The sequence below is a fragment of the Pezoporus wallicus genome, unplaced genomic scaffold (genome assembly GCF_028554395.1).
Source record: "Pezoporus wallicus isolate ANWC-B61680 ecotype Strahan unplaced genomic scaffold, APGP_CSIRO_Pwel_v1 contig_3817, whole genome shotgun sequence".
Classification (NCBI taxonomy): Eukaryota; Metazoa; Chordata; class Aves; order Psittaciformes; family Psittacidae; genus Pezoporus; species Pezoporus wallicus.
This window is the reverse complement of record NW_026635157.1, coordinates 5753936-5773368: the sequence shown is the minus strand read 5'-3', so window position 1 is coordinate 5773368 and position 19433 is coordinate 5753936.

The following is a 19433-nucleotide window of genomic DNA, read 5'->3' as shown; positions in this document are numbered from 1 at the left end:
TGTCTCTACTCATAGCAGTGGGGTTGGAACTAGATCATCTTTAAGGTCCTTTCCAACCCAAACTGTTCTATGATTCTATGATTTATCCATTTAATTTTGCTTCAGTAGCTGACTGTCCATCAGTAAGCTGTCACTCTTTCCTTCTGCTCAGTTATCACTTATAATTAAACAAATACAACAGCAGCTAATAAAGCACTAAACAGCATCCTTATTCAATTCTTCCATCAGAGTGAGGATTGATTCCTTCTTTAAAAGAACTCTCTCACAAACTCTTGTCTCTTATATTTTATTTGTCAGGTTTTTTGTGTGCTAATAAATAAACTTTTTTTCTGAAGAATATTGGCAATGTCCAGTTCCTTTATTGGTGTCTTTCATGAAAGATTATCATTGAAAATTGCTGCAAGAAGCAGAGCTATATAATTGTCCATGCTGCTCATTCAGCTTCTGCTCCAGTCACTAGTGTGACAATATTATTTCTGCATTTGAGAAAATTTTGCTTCAAATGTTTAACTTAATATCGGCAGTTTTCTTTGTGTCCAAATGAGAGCTGTCTGTGGGCTTGAAAGGCAAGGAGAGAACTTCAACATTGCAAAAAGGATAGAGTTTTACTAGTCCTAACTCAGTGAGGTACCCTGCATTCCTGTAGCAGAGACTCTGATGTGACACAATTGCTTTTAGATACATCTTTATATCAAAGTGTGTTTTCCCAAATTCACATGGGTGAAATTACAGAAAATTGTATGTCATATAGCAAAAGCCAACTGAACTGGCACAAATGGATTCTTTAAATGCTCTGGGTAACCTAGCATGGCCTATGACTAATAGCAAACACCAAGCTCTTCATCTGCATTCTGGCACTCAGCTGATGGTTGTCTGCTAGGATAAAAAAGCAGTGGGATACTAAGGCACTGGGTATGCTTAGATAGGAGAGCTGTATCCTTTTGGGATTCTAAATATTGATATCTGCCAGATATTGATTCTGGCTCTAAGGACAACATCAAGATGGTTTAGGAGACAGTACTGGCTTATCGCCGTGATCAAAAGCATTATCCCCTTTATGCTTTCCTGGAGAGGGGAAATAAGAAAGAGAAATGGTATAAAGCACCAGGGACTGTTCCATGGAGACACCTGTTTCCTGCTGCCTTCACTGAAGAGCAAGCAAACAAAAACCCTGCCTTCAGCATCATTTAATGATTTCAGCAGTGAATTGTTGGTCCATGAATACAGGTTCTTTTACCAGGTAAAACCTAACCTGCAGCATGAACTGGCCAAATGGTTTGCCTTTTGATACTTTCATTCCAAAATACTGCCTTACTCACTGAAAAATATCAGACTTGGTTTGTCATCATGCAACATGCCTGCACTAAAACGTGGATGCATTTCTCAGAACATATATGCCACAGACATACCCCTCTTTTGCTATATCTTACTCTCTTCTTTCTCTTCTTTTCCAGCATGTAAATGGTCTTTTCTTGGTTTTCTTGCTGCTTTCTCTTGTGTTTCTTTATTGCTAATAATACTTATTTTACTTTTCATGACAGTTAAAAGGGTATTTCAGCTTGCTAATTGGTAAAGAACAAAACCTCTGCTCACATAATCAGATTTCTTTTGTTGTGAAAGCACATCCTTTTTTTTTTAAGTACATTACAAGACTGCACTGTTTCCCCTTTATCATTGATTGAATTGGTTATTTAGTGACAAATATTATAATGATGCTACTGATGTTTATGGAGCTGTAAAAGTATTCAATTTTTTTACTGCCTTAGAAAAAGGCTTTATTTTGGTTTTGCTCTCTGCACATTTATCTTGGTAAACAGAACAAAAAAAAAAGGGCAAACAGTAGGAAATCATTAGTTTGTACTGGCAGATCAATGCAGTGAGATTATTCCTGTAGACTTTAGATTCGCTGTGTGTTTAAAGAGAAAAGGTAATATAATTGCATGTTTTTATTTTCATGGTCTAACTGTCCAAAGAGAATGTATTTTTGTAAATAGGGTATTTTTTTTTCTGAATGGGGTTGTAAGTATTCTCAGAAATTGAAGCTGTAGAAATATATAATTACTGGCATAAGGTTTTGTAGAGGTTTTTTAAAAATTGGGAACCATCCCATCGTTCTGCCGCTAAAGTGAGTATGACTATCTATATATTTTTACTTCGTCTCAATTTTCAGATCATTGAAGTATCTGCCAACAAGACACCTCTTTCCAGCAGGTGGAAAATTATACTCTGAATAAAGCAACATCATGCTGTGTTGAATCCTTTGACAGTGAGAGGAAACTGTAATATTGTCATTAAAAAATGTTCCCACAATTCAGCAGTGGATTTACCAGTTTCCTTTCACTTTTCTAAAACCGTGGCCTTACTGAAAATTACACTTGAATTATCAAGAGGTGCCAAAAAAAAAAAACAAACCAGGCACTGGTGGTGTTCAGGTGCAGATATTAATTTTATTTTTTGGAACAGTCATCTTTGAGAAATTTTAGTGTTTGTCAATGAAAATATGTGTTTTGTTGTTTGCTTGTGTGGGATCTGATACAATACTTTTTAAAAAAAAGTTTTTCTAGAGACTTTAATACTGTTTGAATTAGGATCTTCATTTGTGATCTGTACATTTGCAGATGATAAACATTTTTTCAACTATTGTATGGTTGCAGATTGTCCTGTGAAAAAACACTGCAGAAAAAAATCCACTATTGGAAACCTGATGTTGTAGCATTTCTGTTAAACAGAAGCATGTTTAATGGTCAATAAAATGAGCTCTTGGCAGTCATTCAATTTGATGATTAAAGAATTCCTGCCTTTACAATAACAATGTTACAGTAGAAAATAGCATTAAAAAACTGACTGCACTGATTGGTTTGCAATGAGTCATAGCTATGCAATTATGGCTCTGTAATTGCCCAGGCATGACATCATAAAGCAAACTGTCAGAATAGAGACCTAAAAATTATTTAAAAAAATAAGGTTGGTTCATTTAGAAAAGGGTGGTATTCTGTGAGCATCCTGTGTCTCACAAGTTTTTTGTATGGTTAGACATATGGCCAGTGAGGTTCCTATTGTAAGCCTTTGCGGGTCATTTTTCTGAAGTGAAAAACTAAACTAAAATGAGATAAATAAATAAAATCAATGTATGTTAGACCTGTGTGGTCTTTTTTGAGGGCAGAATATTTTCTGTAGGTCTAGCTTTTATCTGCTTTTCATCAAAGATCATGTAGGCTGATTCTAGCTGACTGCTTTTACCATTGCTCTGTAATATGAGAGCTCAGAGCACTGGCAGATTTAATATTTGATGATGTCTTCCAATGTACTTTCGAATTCCTACACTGGGCTTCCAATTCCCAAACCGTAGTGCTCAGAATTCCTACCCTCGTCGCTACCACTACCCTCCTGACTAAATCTGAAGGTGTCAAATAGCATTAGCTGCTCCACCACTAGCATCACCACTTCTCAGGTGTTTAACTGTTCCCTGCATATGTTCTATGACATTACATAGAAGATTTGTTTGGTTTGTTTGTTTTTTTTTTCATAAATGTAAAAACTCCTGTTATTGCTTCTTGTTCTTCTGTTCTGAGAAGCTTCATAATTTTTTCCTGTAGTCAATCCCTGAAATTTTTATGGGTATCCTAAAAGCATTTTAAGTGGACTGCACCAGCCAGTGACAAATCAAAGGAATATGAATACCAGAGACAACAGAAAAAATACTTAGGATTTACTTTTGTTGCCCTCTCTCTCCTGTCATTAACCTGTTCAAGGTAAAAATGTTAGCACTGCACTTTTTTTCTAAATTCATAGAATCATAGAATGGTTAGGATTGGAAAGGACCTTTAGATCATCTAGTTCCAACCGCCCTGCCATGGGCAGGGACACCTCACGCTAAATCATATTACACAAGGCCTCGTCCAACCTGGTCTTGAACACTGCCAAGGATGGAGCATTCACAACCTCTCTGGGCAACCTATTCCAGTGCCTCACTACCCTAACAGGAAAGAATTTCCTCCTTATATCCAATCTAAACTTCCCCTGTTTAAGATTTAACCCGTTACCCCTTGTCCTGTCACTACAGTCTCTAAGAGTTCCTCCCCAGCATCCCTACAGGCCCCCTTCAGATACTGGAAGGCTGCTATGAGATCTCCATGCAGCCTTCTCCTCTCCAGGCTGAACGGCCCCAACTTTCTCAGCCTGTCTTCATACAGGAGGTGCTACAGTCCCCTGATCATCCTCGTGGCCCTTCTCTGGACTTGTTCCAACAGTTCCATGTCCTTTTTATGTTGAGGACACCAGAACTGCACACAATACTCCAGGTGAGGTCTCACGAGAGCAGAGTAGAGGGGCAGGATCACCTCTTTCGACCTGCTGGTCACGCTCCTTTTGATGCAGCCCAGGATATGGTTGGCTTTCTGAGCTGCAAGCACATACTGCCGGCTCATGTTCATTTTCTCATCAACCAACACCCCCAAGTCCTTCTCCGCAGGGCTGCTCTGAGTCTCTTTTCTGCCCAGCCTGTAGCTGTGCCTGGGATTGCTCCAACCCAGGTGTAGGACCTTGCACTTCATAAGGTTAAACTTCATGAGGTTGGCATCAGCCCACCTCACAAGCGTGTCGAGGTTCCTCTTGATGGCATTCCTTCCCTCCAGGGTATCAACCGAATCACACAGCTTGGTGTCATCGGCAAACTTGCTGAGGGTGCATTCAATCCCACTGTCCATGTCAGCGATGAAGATGTTAAACAAGACCGGTCCCAACACCGATCCCTGAGGGACACCACTTGTTACTGGTCTCCAGCCAGACATGGAGCCATTAACTACAACTCTTTGCGTGCAGCCATCCAGCCAGTTCCTTATCCACAGAGTGGTCCACCCATCAAATTGATGTCCCTCCAACTTAGAGACAAGGATGTCATGTGGGACAGCGTCAAACGCTTTACACAAGTCCAGGTAGATGACATCAACTGCTCTACCCCTGTCCATCAGTCCCGTAGCCCCATCATAGAAGGCCACCAAATTGGTCAGGCAGGATTTCCCCTTAGTGAAGCCATGCTGGCTGTCACCAAGCACCTTGTTGTTTTTCATGTGCCTTAGCATGCCTTCCAGGAGAATCTGCTCCAAGATTTTGCCAGGCACAGAGGTGAGACTGACTGGTCTGTAATTCCCCGGGTCATCCATTTTCCCCTTCTTGAAAATGGGGGTTATATTTCCCTTTTTCCAGTCATCGGGAACTTCACCTGACTGCCATTATTTCTAAAATATGATGGCCAGGGGCTTTGCAACTTCATTCACCAGCTCCTTCAGGACCTGCGGATGGATCTCATCAGGACCCATGGACTTGTGCACGTTAAGATTTTTAAGATGGTCTCGAACCAGATCCTCTCCTACAGTGGGCCCAAGGTCTTCATTCTCACAGTCCCTGCATCTGCCTTCCAAGACTTGGGTGGTGTGGTCAGAGCCTTTGCCAGTGAAGACTGAGGTAAAGAAGTCATTGAGAACCTCAGCCTTCTTCAAATCCAGTGTAGCCAGTTCTCCCGAGAGCTTCCTGAGGGGGCCTACATTATCCCTTGTCTGTTTCTTATTTGCTATGTACCTGTAGAATCCCTTCCTGTTATCCTTAATACCTCTAACCAAGTTTAATTCTAACTGGGCCTTAGCTTTCCTAACCTGGTCCCTAGCTTCCCAGACAACATCCCTGTACTCTTCCCAGGCCACCTGTCCTTGCTTCCACTTATTATAAGCCTCTTTTTTCATTTGAATTTTCCTCAGGAGCTCTTTATCCATCCAAGGAGGTCTCCTGGCCGTCCTGCTGCACTTCCATCTAGTTGGATGAGCTTGTAGCAGGTGATCCTTGAATATCAACCAAGAGCCTTGGGCCCCCCTGCCCTCTATGTATGCCCTCATGTATCCCATGGAAACTTCCTAAGCAGGCTCCTGAAGAGGCCAAAGTCTGCTCTTTTGAAGTCCAGGGCAGTGAGCTTGCTGCACGCTCTTCTCACTGTCCTGAGGATCTCAAATTCGACCATCTCCTGATCACTGCATCCAAGGCTGCCCTGGAGCGTCACATTTCCAATGAGCCCTTCCCTGTTGGTGAGCACGAGGTCAAGCATGGCACCTCTCCTTGGTGGCTCCTCTATTACTTGCAGAAGGAAGTTGTCTTCCACACAATTGAGGAACCTCCTGGATTGCTTGTGCCGGGCTGTACCATCCTTCCAACAGGTGTCAGGGTGGTTGAAGTCACCCATGAGAACAAGGGCCTGTGAGAGTGAGGCTTTTCCTATCTGTCTATGGAGTGCTTCATCCACAGGTTCTCCTTGATCAGGCGGTCTGTAACAGATCCCCACTGTAATGTCTCCCATAGCTATATTCCCTTTAACCCTGACCCACAAACTCTCTGTGGGCTGCTCACCTGTCCCCAGACACAGTTCCATACTCTCCAGCCTATCCCTAACATAAAGGGCAACTCCCCCTCTCCGCTGCCAGGCCTGTCTTTTCTAAAGAGCCTGTAACCTTCCATTCCAACACTCCAGTCATAGGAGCCACCCCACCATGTTTCTGTGATGCCTATTATATCATACCCCCATAGACGTGCCCACATCTCTAATTCCTCTTGTTTGTTCCCCATGCTACGGGCATTTGTATAGAGGCATCTGAGCCCAGCTCCAAATGAAGCCGGCTCATTGGCTGGAGCGGCTGGGATATCTCTACATTGCTCCAGGCATTTATTATAGGTGCTGGCAACTGACTGGGTCTGTTGGAAGGGAATGATGCCCCCCTCCCCAAGCACAACTAGTTTAAAGCCTCCTTGACCAGTCTGGCAAGCCTCCTACCAAAACTGCTCTTTCCCTTCCTTATCAGACCAGCTCTACCAGTCCCCACTAGACCTGACCTACAAGCTTGGGTCCCCTGTTCAAGACACCCAAACCCCTGACCATGACACCACCCTTTGAACCATTTATTAACCTGTCCAATCCTCCTAGCTTTTTTTATGTCCTCCCCTGTATCCTGGAGAATTGATGGAAAGACCACCTGAGCTCCACAGCCCCTAACCACCTCTCCCAGGGCTCTGTAGTCCTTCTTTATGTTCCCCAGGCTACTACTATCTATATCCCTAGCACCCACATGTATCACCAGGAGTGGGTAATAGTCCATGGGACTTACTAAAGCAGGCAGCCTCTCTGCCACATCCCTGACCCGTGCCCCTGGTAGGCAACACACCTCCCTTGAGAAGGGGTCTCGCCGGCAGACAAGTGCTTCTGTCCCTTTCAGTGTAGAGTCCCCTACTGCTACGCCCCGCTGCTTTTTCCTAGCAGTACCAGTAGAGATCTTCTTTACCAAGGCATCAGCCGGCTGTTTCTGACTCAAGTGCATTTCCTCATTAGCCCCCTGCAGGACAGCAAAGCGGTTCTGGGTGGGGACAACAGATTTAGGGGGAAGCCCCGTACTTTTTATCGTCCTTTTCCTCCTTTTTTTTGTTGTGGGTTTTTTTTTTTTTTTTATCACTAATTCCTCCATGAGGTAGAGGTGAAGCTCGAAGCCCCTGCACAGTTTGGGCCAGGAGCAAGCATTCCTGCTTCATCTCATCTTCCCTGACATCTCGCAGCCTATTAACAGCATCCCGCAGCTCAGCCCCTGCTGCAGGAGCACCTCCACCAGGGAGCACCGAGTGCAGCCCTGCCCATTGTGCACCCTCCCCTCACCAGACCAGTGCAGGCACTCTCCTCTCTACACCCCGAGCTCTGCACTGCAGCCTCCCCTCTCACCGGCTCTGTCTGGGTGCCTACGCTGGCCACCGCCGGGGCAGCCAGAGCAGAGCTCCCAGACGGGCCCTGCTCATAGGACGAGTGCTCACCATCCCGCTCGCCTGCCCGCGCAAACCGCCTCGACCCACTCTGTTTGCCTGCTCTCCCTGGGCAGGTTTTTACCCACTCAGGGCTGGTGCCGCCCCTCCTGGCTCCGCGCCGTGTGAGTCAGCTGCTGCCGTCAGCTGAGCTGCCGGCTCCTGGGCAGGTCCTGTCGAGGACTTGAGGCTCCCTCGGTGGCTCTTGTGGCTCTGAGTTGAGGCTCCTGGACGCTGATCTACCCCCGATCCGGTGTTGAAGGCGTCCTCTCTCGAGCTACTCACCTCAGCAATTCAAAGGGGACCTAAAATTCAAAGGGAAATAACTTTTTAATCCAACAAATGATTTTGAGATTTTTGAGGAAAATAAATAGTTTTCAGTTTAGCCCAAGTATGGAAGTGAATCTGCTGAAGTATTTTTGAACATGTGAGACAGACAAACTGACAGGCCATGCTCAAAATCACTCTAACATCTCAGTACTCTGTGCTAACATCTCAGTACTCAGAGAATAAGGTGTATTGAGTATAATGCATGAATGTTGTAATTATGAGGCTTTGGAGCCTGTGCCTCTTTTTAATCACTTAGCCCACTAGTATAATTCAACACGAGCTGGGGCAGAGCTTGTTCTGTTCATGTTCTCTAGTTTTGACACTGATAATGAAAAAATCTTCTAATAAAGTGTTCATCAATACCTTGTGCAATTCTGCAGAACTAAAATGAAACTTGGAAAAGTCTTTGCCATATATGGTCAGCAACTTTTTCAGTGCTTATTTCCAGCACCCAAAATTACCTTTTCGAGTTTGATCTGACAGCACCAATTTCTTCAGTCTTCCTCGATCCATAAAAGTTTGAGATAAAATATTGCTCTGGAGTTTTTGTAATGCAAGGGTGAGATAGTAAAAGGAGTCAGCTGGTTTTGTTCCAGGTTCTTTGCTGGAAAAGAAAAAAAAAGGGCTCCATAAACAGGATGCAATGCAGGGTCCAACCAAGCCTTACTCGCTGCTTGGTACGGAGAAGGCTAAATATGAAATACTGGGACTGACAAACACATGTCTTTTTGTGTGGTGTCTCTGTTGGGGACAAGTAAGAAGAGGCAGTGGTGGGAGGAAAGCATTATATTATACTAGGGAAATAGATTTCACGGAGCTAGTGAGTTCGGAGTCCTGAGTCTTTCGTTTTCGCTCCTAATTAACTGCCCAGGCTTCTGACTCCTGGCATTTCTCTCTAGAAATTGTAGTTCTGATATTGAATCCTTTACCTCAGGCTTCATGGACCAGTCAAAAGGCTGCAAATACCTGCTTATTACAGGTAAAGAGCTAACCTTAAGTACTTACGCTGTTAAGATTGCCATGTATTTTCTGGTTAGAACAGCATACCGTCACAGAGAGTGCTTTGTTTTGTCAATAGGTTTTTCCTTTCTCCTTTCTGTGGTTCATGATATGCCTTCTCTGGAGCATGAACGTTCATCTCTGATCTACCTGGATGATATTTTTATCACAGCCCTGCAAGTAACCTATTCCTTTTTTATGCTTTAGCCTTGGTTCATTAACTTTTCACCTGGGGAATGTAGTAAACAGAGAAAAATCAATTCTGACTCAATCCAGCTCTCTAAACTTTCTGGAGTTCTTGTTCAACACTGAAACCATGACCCTAGAGACTCCTCTTTCATAGAGAATATATATTAACTTTGTCAGTCAGTCTGATTAAATATCTCTCTTCCCCTCTCTCTCCCCCTCTCTCTCTCATGTCTTCTAGGCTCTTTTTAGCCCCTTTTTATGCCAGCCGTTACTGAAATGAGATATAACTGAACCACACCAGTTTTACCCTTAGGAGATAGCTGCAGATATTACTTGATTGATGGCTACACTATTTTCCTTCTGAATTTGTTTTTACTCCTGTCACCTTCTCTTCTTTCCCTGAAACCAGAGCTATGTTCAAGTCAAAAAAAAAGGAAAGACAGAGAGTGGGTCCCATTAGAAATTAACATTGCGCTCTTCTGCAGCAGTAAAAAAAAAAAGTATTCCTTATTCTGAAGTATAAACTACCTGGGGCAGTAAGTGCTACAGTTTCAGGGGAAGTCTGAATAAGACAATACATGGGACCTTCAAGACCAGAGGTAATTAAAACTTCTCCCACATAGAGCATATCAGAATAGAATTTCTAAAACCCTTAAAGCAGAGCAATAACCTTTTCTCACATTGCTTTATAACCTACTCCACGTAAGAAAGACAGAAGACAAAAACAAAAAACAAAACAACAAAACAATGATAGCAAAGCTTCCTCAAAAAATATTTAAAACTTTTAAAACTTGTAGATAGAAAAAACTTTGAAATATAAAAACAGGATGAAGTTATCTTCTAAATGGTAGTTGCCTATCTTCTGATGTAAGGAATGCCACCTTAGGTTGTGTCAAAACACGATTTTATTACACTTCTAGGCCATATTCCTCTTGCTTCTAGATGACGGGCAAGATACTAATACATTATTTTGTATTTCAGTAAGCATAGCCTACGTTAATTAGTCCTTGCAAAGCTGCACCATAATAGTTCTGTATTTCTCCTGGAACCTTATCTGGCTCAGAAGTTTTTACACAGCAGTGTATTCCACCATTCAGATATGCCCCTAACATATAGATGCTAGTTACATATTACATAGGAAAGTTTCTGTGAGTTCCATACTGATCTAAACATTATTGGGTTTTGACCTCATATAGAAGTTGCCAAGCTTTGAAAACTGTTTCTGAATCTTCTATATTATAAATTCAGTTAGTGGGTAAACAGAGACTCTGAAGTACAACTTAAGTGTTAGATAGTCCTTTGTGAATGTGAACACAGGCAGATTTCAGAATGTCTCTAACTTATCTGCTAGCAATTATAGGTCTAGAAGCATGATGTGAGACCAGATTAATATTGTATTTTGTCTGAGCTGGTGGAATTAATACTGGGAATGCACAAGAGGGAAATATGGTCAACGGGTCCTGCACCTGCATTAGAGGGCAGGATGATGGCCATTTGGCTACACATGACGTTTTTGCATCCTATAACTCATTCTACATGTAGATGCACACAACAACTGCTACAGCAGAAGAGGCCAGTAGGTCCATCTGGCTGGCCAGAGGTCAATGCCAAAAGCTTTGGAGAAGTTAATAAACCCCACATTATGTACCTAATTTTGCAATAATACACTATAGGGACAAATTTCTTTCTCATTCCAGCTGGTCATCTGTTTATGTCCTGAAATTGTCTGTGACTTCACTTACCTTTTTTTTCTTCTTGACAGCATTTGATTATTAGAAAGCAAACACACCGAGTTTCATGAAAAGCACCTCTGAAACACTACACAGCTCATCTTGGATTTTTTTTTTTTTAAATATTATTACAGATGCCACTGGTGTAGAATTTTCACAACTTAAATGCTATTTTATGAAACACCTAAAGTCAAAGTCAGCACTGGAAAGAGCAAGTATAACTTTTTGTTTGCTTCTTCTGTATCTTAATCATGATCCTCAGCCAGAGATGGGATCCATCGGATATAATACTGTGAAGGAGGGAAGACAAAATGCTGTGAATTACAGTTCATAGACCTGTATTTACAATATAATGCAGATTATTTCTTATCCTCTCACAGAACAGAAACATTAATATTGTGAAATGCTGTATAGAACTGATGTTTCCTAATGAAAGCATTATTGTTATGTATTAGCAGTGTAGTATGCCATGACATCTCAGTAAGTTATGTCACCATTGTTTTCATTAGTCTCATGACCTAGCACTTTATTTCACTATAACCTACCTTTAATTGCTCCCTAAATAACAACAACAAAAAAAGTGTTGATTCACAGAATGATCCATTAAACAACAGATGAACCAAATAATACCAGAAATTCGGACACTTTAAGACTAGTACTGTCTCCTGGAAGTAATATCAGGTATGCATTTTACTGAAACATTTATCTCAAGAATCCTCCTTTTTCTTCTACTTTCTCCTCATTACCATGTACTGTACACTTCCTCTTAAGGGAACTGGTATGTGTTTATGCAGGACATTATGAGATATCATCCAAAATGCATTTTTCTTGTAGTGTTTTTTCTAGTTCTTTCCCTGACCGTGCCTCTCTTCCCACATCCCCAATCCTCCTTTTTCTTTCTTTTTAATTAGCTTCCCAAGGAATCAGTCTGTATACTCAAAACTGGAAAGGCAGTGACAGCTGCTATGCTTATGTTGGTGAGTTTACACTCTCTACCATTATTCTACTTCCTGGAGTCTATTCATACTATTTATTTTGCATATTAAATAAAATGTGGTGATGGGCAGTCTGGTGAGGCTAACATCTTGCTTTTAGTTAGCAAGAACAGAAAACCTGTTCAGACTCAGAGCACAAAAATCCACCCTAAGAACTTAGAATGGAAGCTACTAACAGTAGCATACATGAACTAGAAAATAACATAATCTTCTCTGATGACATTGCTGCCTTGCATTTGCACATTAAGGTTTTATGTCTACACTGAAGAAAAAAATATTCTATAAGCTGAACAGTTACACTGAACACATTTAAGAGGCTGGAAGCTTTACACTGGCCATATTTACAACTCTGCAATAGTTTCAGATATATGTAATTGAAATATTTCATTTGAGCTGGATTGCAGAGAAAGCTGTAATGCAATCCTAGCAATGATAATAACCCTTTTAGATTAAAAAAATATTTAACAAATGCTGACATTTTGCAATAAAAATCTGAGAACTGGGGGGGGGGGGTAGGTAGGGTACAGACAGTCAAGAGATTTCAAAAACGATATATTGTCTTTGGAGTTTTTATTAAAACAATTAGGAGCAAAATATAAACTGTTAGCAATAACATATGAAAGAAAGAAGAGAATATGAGCTGCAGGTCCCATACTGTATTGTCATCAGTAAGGATTGGATTTACAATAGTGAGACAGTCTGATGTCAAATTAGCATTCCCAGTCACTTGTCCTGGAGGAGTTTATGCAAAAAAAATCCTCTAGTAACACACACAAAAGCTCACCTTTTGAAGTCAGCACACCTTGGAAAGGACATAAAAATATTTCAGCTGACATGAGAGTTTGTGTAAATTTGAATGAAGATTCAAACAACTAGCCATTGAGAAGACCAGGACTGAAATACAAGCTGCAAAAGTTAAGCGTTAACAGGGTACAACTTTTCAGAGTGGAAAACTATTTCTTCTATAGTATCATCTGACTGAAGCTAAGGAAGAGTTAGTCCAGGACCAAGAATGAAAAGATACTAGTTTGTGAAAACCTCTAGATGAGTGGGGAGAAATCATGGGGTGGAATACAAACAAACTGAAGCTGTGAAAAATGGAAGTCCCTTATGTCAGATGTTTACTGACTAAAGCTGTTCTTTTTCTTTCATATAAAAATATGCCCACATCAATGGATGTTGTGGGAGTCTATTAATGTCTGATGATAGCTAGTTGTCATACCAGATTCAGATCTATCAAAAGTCTATGAATAGGAGTGGTCAGGAATTGTTCAAGAGACTTTAATAATTTTTTATTTTTTATTTTTTTTGGAAAATGCCAGTTCATTGCCATCTATGCTTTCCTTTGAAACATGGGCTTTAACCAGGTTTGCCAGGCTCTCCTGGCTCTCATATGATGAGATGGGGCTCTTGCTGATGAGGACCCAGCCTTTACCTGCCTTGCTGTCATGTGAGACTCCCAGCACCCCAGCCTTAAAAAGAAGGCATCTTGCACTGACCCCTGATAGAGAGCTCCGGTGGGGGCCAAGGGGAAAAGCCTTATCTTAAAAGCAGCTCCTAAGACAGTAGGTCAGGCATTGCCAACGCTTGTTCTAGGATTCTTCACAGCAACTGTCCCCTAGGCCCACAGCTGTATCCAGCATCACTCACTGCACTCTCTTTGAGGTGGCCCAGGATCTGCAGCCAAACCTGCAGAAGCAGATTGGGGTGACATGTACTCTGGTGCACAGGGCTCAAGTACATGTCCAGCTGGATTGCAGAAGGCACAATTTTAAGTATAACACAGGTTTGAACATATATTTTCTTAGAAAAGTCCCCTAATCACTAGGCTTTTGATGATTGTGGCATCAGTCTACCTATTTATTAAAAACTTCATGAACATCTGCGACACTGTGATAAAATAAAAGGCCTTTTGAGGGGCATACAACTCTGTAATGAAAAAGTAAATACTGTCTTCTACTCAGTTTAAACTGAACAGTCAACATACAAGATGTGTCATCAATTCAGGAGCTGCCATTTGATGGAGTAAAGACTAAGGAGTACCTTCAGGCAATAGAGGAGCTTCAACCAAGCTCCAGTGTTTCAGAAGGAAACCCAGAAAGAGTAATGCTGTAAATCTGTCATCTCATTGGGTATACAGCTTTAACAGAAAAGGAAATTGTATAAGCTTAGCTAAAAAATGTGTTGGGTTTGATCTGAGAGTGGAACAGTGTGACAATGCAACCTGCATCTTTGGGTACAAGATGTATGTGAAGTCAGCAAGTATGAAGAACTTGTTGAAAGAAGTCACTCTTGTGTTCATCTCCAAGACCCAAAAATATACTGGCACTCTAGTGCTATGATGTAGAAAAGAGAACAAATTTTCTGATAAGCCACTGCTGAAAGCAGACACACTTAACAGAGCACACCTTTCAGAGTGCAATACTGGTATTTTCTAAGAATTGGGAAAAGAGCCCAGTAGTATGTCACATTTCCTTTCTTTTTCTGAAAAAGAGGTCTAATACAGTCTGGTAATGTATGAGGCAGGACTTGGTGGCTGTCTTCCAAGAAGCAGCTGATGCTCTGAGCTAAGTCAGATTGCAAGAAGCAAGCACTGAAAATACTATTAGAGGATTGTGAACTCTATGCACAAATGTTAAGTGTGCAAAAAATACAGTGAATTTACAGCAGAAAGTGAGTCACACCTGTTCTTTTTATTAACAGGATAGTAACAATCTGTTTTTCAACAGGTCCACATCCCTCTTGTATTGGGGGCCACAGTACTCCAGGTGGGATCTCATGAGAGCAGAGGGGGAGAATCACCTGACTTGACCTGCTGGCCATGCTCCAACATATGGTTATTTTCTGGGCTTATGATGAGATTTTCATCAGCTAACACCCCCAAGTCCTCTCTTCAGGGCTGCTCTCAACCAAGTGTCTGCCCAGCCTGTATTTGTATTTGGGATTGCCCTGACTCAGGTGTAAGACCTTGCACTTGTCATGGTTATTGAACTTCATGAGGTTGGCACTGGCCCACCTTACAAGTGTGTCAAGGTCCCTCTGGATGTCATCCCTTCCCTCCAGCATGTTGACTGCACCACACAGCTTGGTGTCGCTCGCTGGCAAACTTACTGAGGTTAGATTCAATCTCACTGTCCATGTCACTGACAAGGATGTCAAACAGAGGTGGTTCCAATGCTGCCCCCTAAGGAACACCACCCATCACTGACTTCCATTTGGATATCCAGGCATTGACCACGACTCTTTGCATGTGACCACCCAGCCAATTCCTTGTCCACTAGGTGGCCCATCCTTCAAATCCATGCCACTCCAATTTTGACGCAAGGATGCTATACCAGGCCATGTCAAATGCCATGTACAAGTCCAGGTAGATGACATCGGTCACTCTTCCCATATCCACCAATGCCATGACACCACTGTAGAAGGCCACCAGATTTGCTAGGCACAATTTGCCCTTAGTGAAGCCATGTTGGCTGTCACCAATAACCCCCTATTGTTGATGTGCCTTAGCACGGTTTCCAGGAGGATCTGCTCCATGACCTTCTGGTCATCGAGGTGAGACTGACTGGCCTGTACTTCTCACCTTGGTGCCCTTGCTTCCAACTTCAGGTCTGTCTCTGTGGTGAGATGGCAGACATGTTAGACTCCTGAAAGGACACAGAAAAGCATAGATTCACTGCTAAATGATTTTTTTTTCCTTCTTTTTTTTTCAGAAAGCTTTCATTGCAAAAAAAAATAGAGTAGAAAGCCTATTCTGTGGAATCTTGGTGGTGAAACTTTGGATATTTTTTATCACCTTTTAAATTATTGGTCTTAAATACAGTTAATAATTATTGTTCTTTTGAAAATGTGAAGTCCTTTGGAGGAACAATGAAGGTGCTGAATTCAGGATTGTGGAAAAATATATGACAATATAGGCAGTGGATGGTTGCTGTTATATTTCATACTTTCTTTAGCAATCTTATGAGCCTTTTACAACATTTCTGGTTTTATTACTTTTTTTTCCTGTTCAGATCAATGGTATTTATAGATTATTTTTTTCTCACTGAAAAAGCAAAGTTGATGTGATTGTTGCCTGAGTTGCCAAGTATTTTTTCATTAAATTGTTTTCCACTTTAAAGATGTGTATGTAGCAAAGTAACAGATGCACTCCTATGCTGATGACTAATTGACCAATTGCAATAACAAAATGTCAGAACTTCTTTTCTTTCAAAATGGGAAACATTTGTAGTGTTATTGCCATTAACCAATAATATGAAAGAAGAAAGTCTATGCTTTCCTATAGTAGGAGTGCTTAGTCTCTTGAATATTGTGGAAACAGCAAGTTAATAAAAAAGCTGTTCAACATTTTAGGGCTGTGTTAAGGCAACTTGGATCTTTAACAGAATATTATGTAAGTATCCCTACTGGTTGCATGTCTGGAGAGCTGAAAGCTGCCTTTTATATTTTATATTTATATTTATTTTTTTTCCACCTAAGGGAGCCATCAGTTTATCTCAGAAATACTTCAGCAGCTGGCATGTGTGTGCATGGATGGGTAGTGCATGCTGGTTGTCTGTCTTTGCAGTGCAAAGGTAGGTCCATTTTGAGTAGATGTCAGCATAAGTTCAGAGGGCAGAAGCCGGCAGAAGTCAAAATCTTGAGGTGTCCTTAGATTATTAGTGCAATTCACATATTTCTCAAGTAAAGCTTCAGGCAGACGTATGGTATGTTTCACTGGTAGAAAACATTCCACACACAAGAGTCTCTAAGAATATTTTTTTTTTTTTTTAGGTAAAACAATAAAAGATTTTCATTTAAAATCAAAATCTTCATGTTGGAATCTTTCTTTCCGCTCTGCTTACCCCCGGCTTAAAATCAAGCACCTCTCAACCCTACTTTTTTCTAGGGATGGGTTATTCTGCCTGCATTGCACATCCCATTAATCACCTTGTTAATCCCTATTTGCTAAAGTTATGGCTATTGAAGTGGAAAAAATATAATCCATTTTTCTCAGTTGCTGAATATACGATGCTCAGTTTATTGTTCCAATCAGGTTAGGTTTTTTTTTTTTATTTTTTATTCTAGGCCTCTTTTCTACTGTCTATGAATGGTAAAAAAATGATTTCTTAAATAAAACCTTAAACTGTTAATATACATGATTTTACCAAATGGAGTTTGAGATGTAAGTTCTTTATGAAAATAAAGAAAGGGCTTTCCTTTTGATAGACATTTTAGTGGTTGAATCAACTTTGGTTTTAAACTGTTGGGAAAGTAACTTCCAATTCTGAAGTAAAAATTAGTTTCATGACCCATTCTGATTGTCTTTGAGCAAACTTAGGTTTTATGACAGAGTATGGGTTGGTTAATGATTAATTAGAAATGTAAGGAGCTATCAGTTGTCTGTCTCATATAAGAATAAATTTTGTGGTACTTTTTTTTTTAGCTCATGCTGGTCAATGCTTAAATGTAATGTAATTCATGTTAATATTGAAGTGGACACATAGGAAAAACTTCTTGTGCAACCCACTTGCAACTGATCCCAGCTCTTTTCCCTTGAGAAAAAGAAAATGTAACCAAACTAAGGTTGCCAGCCTTTCCATACCCTTAACCCTGGCAGGAAAATGCTTGCGGTAGTGGATGCATCACCCTGTTCTTTTCCACTGAAGGTGAAATTAATCCTATTCAAAAATGTTGTCTAGCAGCAACAAGCTGTGGCCACTTCTGTTGCTGCTTTATTGACTGTTAAAACACCTTTGAGTATGGTTGAGAGAGTGGGGAAAAAATAGAAACATTATTGTGTAATCAATTTAGTATGTTGCAAGGTGATAATAGAATTATAACTTACAGCAGCATTTTGTTCTCACAAATCATAAATGTTTCTTTAAGGAACAAGCAGCCCATAGACAGTTTAATGATTTCAAATCCTACCTTTAAATTCCTTGGTGCTTCATTTTAACCATGTGTCACTGTTACCTCTGAGTGACTGCCAGATCTCACTATGTTTATTGCTTGTCCTCGGTATATACTCCTTTCTGGGGCTAACATCCTTCCTGATACGCCCTGTCAAAATTTGGGTTAGATCAACATGGGATATGGATCTCTGTTGTCTTATCTCTACCTATCAAATAATTAATTAACCTCTCTGGTAAGCTTTGCATTCTTCTCAATCTTTGACGGCTTTTATAGTTTATCAGAATTGCAATTCATTAATATTGCAGACCCCTTGGTTAAGACTGCCCTCTCAGAGTTTCAAGGTTTTTTTCTTGCACAGTGTATGCTGGAAAAGAAATATGATCCTTCTTTTCAAATCAGCAAGTAGTAAATCAATGTTCTTGTCCTTTCTTGCATGCTTACTCCCTAATTTCGTTTTCTCTTTACTGAAGTTATTGATGCCTGTAACTTTGTTATGCTTGCCTATTTTTAACTACTGTCCTGTTTAGTTTGATGCTTCTGTAGATAAATCTTCTCAGAACATGGGTTATTTTCATATAATTTTGTTAACTTGATCGGTTTTGTATCCTCTGTATCAGAGTTGAAAGCCTGAACTGCTGTGGTGTTTTGGATTGATGTTTATTGCAAGCTGGAATTTAGGTATGTGTACTGAGAATACTGAGGTGACAATTCAGACAAATTTTCCAGCAGGGATTAATGACCCTTAAAGTACTATCTTTGCCATTGCAGTTTAATGGCTTAAAGTCAGTTTGAGGATGATTCTTAGTCTTGCAAACCTGTTCTGCCAGGTCCTTTTTCACCTGAATTTCTGTTTATATAGCAGTAGGAATAGACATAAATATTAGATGCTATTCTCTAAGAAGCAAAACCACAGTGTCTAGCAATTTGGAAAAATAAGTCACCAATTGCTACTCTCTTGAAAAACACCTAGATTTTTATTGATGTAAAAAAGGTGGGTTTTTTTTTTTTTACTTTTTCCTTATTTGCAAATTTGCAGTCAAAAAATGGTTTAGCTTGTGTTCACTTTCTCAACTTTCAACAAGAAAAAATTCATCCTATGACAAAAACTCATGTGTTGGAATTTTCTAGCTCAATTGAAACTAGAAAGAGCTTCAGGTGGTACCAGTGACCTTTGTGACCAAATGAGTCTCAATGGTTCTCAGTGGGGCTTTGCTTTCCACTGAAGCAAAGTCAGATGGTCCATTCCCACCTCTGAGCACTCTTTCAGCAATTACACTTCATACTCTGATTTTCCTGAACATATCTATAGGTCTTTCAAAAAGTAGGAGCCATTTTCTTGTGCTACACAGGAAAAAAACCCACAACTTTGCTAAAAGCTTGAAAAACTTGTCTCTTCTTAAGGTGCGTGTGTTTCAGCAGATGTCAAACCCTTGATTCACAATATTTAACTTAGCAGCTGGGCAGTTTCCAA